The 6053-nt window shown below is 33.9% G+C and overlaps 1 non-coding gene across 1 annotated transcript; it reads right to left on the bottom strand.

Annotated features, from left to right (window-relative positions):
• Positions 1 to 335: 335 nt before the first annotated feature.
• On the bottom strand, positions 336 to 441 carry LOC121013043 (U6 spliceosomal RNA). The gene has a single exon (XR_005782474.1). It is a non-coding gene; the product is annotated as a U6 spliceosomal RNA (small nuclear RNA).
• Positions 442 to 6053: the final 5612 nt, after the last annotated feature.

Below are 6053 nucleotides of genomic sequence, written 5' to 3'. Positions count from 1 at the left end.
ATGCACATGGGTGCATAATCTTTAACAAAATATTGGTCAGTCAAATTCAATAATATGTAACAAGAATAACATATGATAAGAATAGCTTATCCCATAAGCAAAAGAGTAACTTATCATTTTAACTATGTTATACAATTTGCAACATTCATAGGACAATAAAGAAAAGTCATATGATCAATAAGAGAGAAAAACTTCACAAATAAGCCAACACCTATTATTGATGCGGGGGGAAACCTCACCATAGAAGGGGACTTCTTTTATCTGATAATCTGAATGGAAAAAAAACAAAAAAACATATGTAATATTTAAGTATTGATAGCTTTCTCTCTGAGACCAAAGATAGTCAATATCAACACTTCTATTGTATCATCCTGTCCAGGGGTCATGCTAATCTTCTCTGTATCTTTCCAATGTTAGCATATGTGCTGCCTAAGCCAGCACCACTTCTGTTGTATATCAGAGAGCCTAGAAAATGCAATACAGACAGAAAATGAGAAATAAAGATGAAAGACAAAGATGAAAAATACACACAAAACAATTTATCTTCATTTTCTAGGAGTATTTGTTTAGCATTTGAGGTCTTACATAGACATGTACCTGCACACTTCTCCAAAATCATTACTTAGGGGCAATTCCATAATGGTGATTTCATCATGAAATTCACAGGTATTAATGATTTTTAAAGCTCATTTCATTTTTAAACATATCCACAAATAAGAGAAGCATTTACTGAACTACTTTGAATAATTTTTTGTTAATGTTTTTGACAATTATAAACATTATCAGTGGTTGATTAGTAAATACTTCAATGACAGAGTTTTAACTTCATATGCATACTTTTGTTAACAGACATAAAAAATGCTTGAACATTCTCAGAATGTGTTTATGGACATTTTTTTTTTTTTACCTAAAACAGACTTATATATGCTTTAAGAGAAAATACTTATTTATCTTTTTTAAAAAGGTTTCTTTTGCAGAGGAGGTTTAGGGTAAGACAAATCCATGTTTATATTGCGGCCTTTTCAAATATCTTACTGAAAGTATTCTGGTATACTTTTATAATAGAAAGATACAAAGCACTTCAACATTGTTGTCTTCATGTGTATATATCAACAAAATTATTTAGGATGATTGAGAATGCTTCAACAGTAAAAATGATTTAACAAGATCCTTGAATCTACAGCCTAGAAAAACATAGATAATTCTAGTATTTCCAATCTCTAATTTTGTGATATTTGGTTTCACTAAGACTTGGAATTTTAAAAATCATGTCTGGGTGTACTCAAGTCAATGCTGAGTTAATATCTGTGAGAAAATTCAACACTGGAGAAATTTGGACTAAATAATTACTAAGACAACTTTCAATTCTAAGGTTCCTTTATTCTGGTACTGAGTGAACTATTCTGCAACATGTGTGGATTTCTTGACAGTAATAATAGCTCCCACTCAATTAACTGAATCCCTGCGAGGTTGGTTTGACGCAACTGAATGTCATATATCAATCGTGCTGGCCCAGGGATTTCTGCTGCCCAAATAATCAGATAGACTTGGTAATAAACTAATATATCTTTTGCATGTCAATTGGCTATTTCTATGGTCAGAAATACCTAAATATGCAATAAATTGAAAAATTTTATCTTGACATTTGGATATAGCCTACTACAGATGGGATATGACTTCAAATGATAGGAACTAGTGTCATAAAACACAATGTTTAAAATAAAGACTAGCATTTGTCAAGAATGGAAGCTGACCTTTGGAGAAAATTAAAGTTTATGTGCCTAGATCTCACCAGGCTGTCATTAACATAGATTATTTTACTCTGTGCCCAATAAAGAAAATACTTGACTATTTTACCTAGTTATATTATGTTAATAAAATGAATAGTACCCGAATTTGAATAGACCCCTCTTGTGTGTGTGGAGTTTTAATAATTACTAATTTATAGCAAAAGCAACAAGTAGTAAACACAGTTGTGCTCAACCAAGAATATGTTTGTCCTCCAGCAGATATCTGGCAATATCTGAAGCTATTTTTGTTTTTCAACAAAATGTGGGGAGCTACTCCACTGGAAACTAGTGGATGAAGAGCAGGATGCAGCTAAGCACAGGAGCAATCACACACAATAAGCATAATTCTGTCCAAAATGTCAGTGATTCCAAAGTTCAGAATCACTGAGCTAATTTTTTTTTTTTTTTTGGAGGGGGGGAGGTTATCATACTGTTTACTGCATGCTTCATTTACAATCTTTTTTAAAAAGATCTTTTAGGGGCACCTGGTGGCTCAGTCAATTAAGCATCAGATTCTTGATTTCCACTCAGGTCATGATCTCATGGTTGTGAGATCAAGACCCACATCAGGCTCTGCACTGGATGTGGAGTCTGCTTTATATTCTCTCTTTCCCTCTTACTGTTTCCCGCCCCTGCTCGTGTGCATACCTGCTCTCTCTCTCTCTCTCTCTCTCAAAAACAAAACAAAACAAAACAAAACAAAACAAACAAAAAAAACAAAAAACAAAAAACAAAAAAACCCACTTTCATTTTATATTGACAGAATGAGAAGTAAGCATGGGACAGGGTTGAACACAGCTAAAGTATAGCTAATTTTAAAATTTGGGGAACACTATTTTTGTAACACATATGAATAGATAACATACAGGGAACTGTTAGTAGAAATGAGCTTTACGCAGAAAGGAGAGAATGGCATGATATAATTTATGTAAGAAGACATTAGTTTCCACAAAAACAAATGGGTAAGCATTTGCTGTGAAGTAAAGGTTCAACTGATAATCTTCCTCTTCTTCCATTACTTGTATTTGTATATCAGCATGCTGGGATGCAAATCACAACTGCTCCTGGAGCATGTTAGTCTTCAAGTAGTATCTTTAGGTTTCAGACATTTGGTTTGTTTTTGGTTTTTTAGTTATCAGCATTTAGTTGCTTAAGTACTAGAATAATTAATTGGAAAGCAAGTCTCATTTCCTGAACTCAATATCCCACAGATTTTCTGGTTCAATGTCAAGGAAAAAAGAACTATTTTTCTATATCTGTGTTCTTTCCTTCCCATACAAATTAGAAATCAGATGCTTTTAAAACTAAGTATCATTTGAACAATATAAAATCCATACATTCTCCACATGACTTCTTTACCAGCAGAATATTCCGAAGCAAGTATAATATGATACAAATTCCCCATGGTTCTTCAATAATTTTTTTAAGTGCCATCAAATATCAAATAAAGTGATGGAAAACTGAAAAAGTTCAAACAAACTTTAACTTTCTAAAAGAAATTATAGTAGCTTTTGTTAAAAAACAAAATTGGTCTGCTCAGTCTGCCAAAATGAAATATCACAGGCTGGATAAAAAACCAGAAAATTTTTTTTCCCCCAGTTTTGGTGGTTGGAAGTTTAAGATCAAAGCACCAGCAATGCTGGTGTCTGATGAGATCTCATCTTGGATTACACATGGCCTTTTCTCTTTATATGCCTGGAAGAGAAGGAGCTCTTTGAAGTCTCTGCTTCTTCTTCCAAGGATCCTAATTTTATCAGATTAGGGTCCCATCATTATCATCTCATTTAACCTTAACTACCTACTTGAAGACCCTATATGTAGATACAGTCACATTGGCCATTGTAGTTTCAACATATGAATTTGGGAAGGACAAATTTCAGTCTGCAAAAGCTATATTTTTCTGTTTTCTCAGATTATGGTAATCCATAAAATAACAATAATATACATAAAAGTGCCATTTATCTGTTAAAAAGATGATAATCCTATTGGTTAGCAGATACTGTGTTGGTCTGTCAGGGTAGGGGACAAGACAGAAACATTCACTGACATCCTGCAACTAATAGCCTAATGGAGAATATTTTGGAACAAGGCTAGTGATACCATGAAATGTGTGTTTATTCCTATAGATTTGGAGATAATGGTGGGAAGAAGCAATGTGCTTACATTTTGGCCTATGTTTATATTTTTAAATACAAGGTAAGGTTATGAGAATGAAAAGAGGCAGGACTTCTGGTAGGTAAGGACCTGGAGGATAGTAGAGAGTACTGGAAAACTAAATACTTTCCTTAAGAGGGCAAAAATTAAAAATATATAGTAATACTGTGAATCATTGTTGAAAATCCAGTTAAATATTGTGACCATATTAAAATGATCATAAATTTACACTCTGCCTCTGTTTTATCATACAAAAGGACACAGAAAATAGACAAAACTAAATCAATAGCAATAGTGATGATGTTAGCTGAAAGTATTAAACACTTGCTGTGATAAACACCTTCACTGGATTATTTCATCCTTTTTATAGTAATTCTGTGAAGTATCTACTATTAGTTTTCTCATGTGACGTTTGAGTAAATTGAGGCTTACAAAGATTTAAATAAATCTGCAAATAATGATTAGTATAAGAAAAGTGCACGTAGTTTGACTTCTTCAAATACAAGATTCTTAGATCCTTCACTGTTTCTTCCAGGGTCAGAACTTTGGCAGGTGCATGTGATATGACATCAGGGATACAATAAAATTAAATCATCCACAGGAGCAATTGAAAAGATAAATCATGAAATGTTTGCTAAATGGGACTGGGACTAAACACTAAATAAAGACTTAGACAGGAGGATGTCAATGGTCTTCAGCGTAATAATGAAGAAGAAAAACCTGCATTTGGAGTACTTGAGTACAGAGGAAAAAAGGTGGCTGCATAGTTTGATGTTTAAATTATTTATTATGTTTGGTGACACTGTTTCTGAAGAAAAACATAACTGTGATGGCAGAAATGAGTTAATGAGAGCAAGGGAGGAGAAAGTCATTAAAAAATATGAATATGAAAATCCTAGCTGTCAAAACCCCAGAGGCCAGGGGATTCAAGGGGTTATCAATGAGTATCCAATATACCAAAAATGTCAGAATCTGATGTGTCAGCCATACCCAAGTCATCAATGAATTAAAGGATGGGGGTTGATTAATCTAATATTGATGATAACATGCTAAAAATACTTTTTTATATCCTAGGGGTATGAGAAGTAATATGGAAGCAGTAGTGAGTGTCGAAGATAACATCTTCACTCTTGCCCTGAATTATGAAGGGTTTGAATAAATAAATATTTTTCCTGGATGATTACAGAATAAACAATATTCTCTGGGAATGACCAGATCTCATTTGAAGCAATACTGTGAAGGAAGCATTCAGAGAATGGGTTGGCTGACTTTAGAATAGGCATTTCAAGAGATTAGTTGAAAGCAGGAGAAAGAAACTAGTCATGAAATGTAGATTGAAAGAAAGGAAGTTCAAACAGAGAGCAAGGGTCTAACAATTTAGCACATCATATATTATAGAATCAATTGGCATGCTAACTGGACAGCAACAAACAGCAGCAAATAGTAGCGTTAGGTATGGTGAAGTTAAACTTAATAGCCTCTCAAAAGGTGCTTTACAGATTGTAGCCGTGATTCTGAAATGAGATCTCGTAGAAGATGATATAGGCTTGGGAGGTTGTGTGTGTTAATTTTCTTCACAGCCTGCTAGTATTAGCAGATATAGTAAGGATAGCACTGCCAGAAAGCAACAAGAAAGCAAGGAGGAGTCATATTACCCTTCAAACTTGAGTTTTGGAGCGGAGGCTGGTGTCAGCAGAGGTCAAAAAGACACACGTCTGGTTCAAGATTTTAATCTCTCAGTGCCCTCTTGAGTGGTAGGAAGTATTCCACTTAATAACTTCATATTCATTGCAGGACAGTCTCAGGTCTTGATTCCTTTCTCTTCTTCTGCATTGGATTGTTCTGCTTTGGTATTTATGAAATACATATTTTGTGGAATTGACTATATTTACTTTTGAAATGCTATACTGAATAATGTCCCAACAGTTATTTTCCTTCCCAAGTAGAAATCTCACAGGAATTTTATTCTTGTGCCTTATTTTCTTCAGAGAGATCCTATTTTGATTTTCATTCTCTCATATATCAGAAAAAAAACCCTAGACTAGTGGCTTTCCCTATATTTCTAGATCCAATCTATAAGGAAGTGTGTGTGTGTGTGTGTGTGTGTGT

The sequence above is a fragment of the Herpailurus yagouaroundi genome, unplaced genomic scaffold, assembly GCF_014898765.1.
Source record: "Herpailurus yagouaroundi ecotype Mexico unplaced genomic scaffold, PumYag 197, whole genome shotgun sequence".
Classification (NCBI taxonomy): domain Eukaryota; kingdom Metazoa; phylum Chordata; class Mammalia; order Carnivora; family Felidae; genus Herpailurus; species Herpailurus yagouaroundi.
Note: the sequence above shows the minus strand (reverse complement) of the source record. Positions and strands in the feature narration are given on the sequence as shown.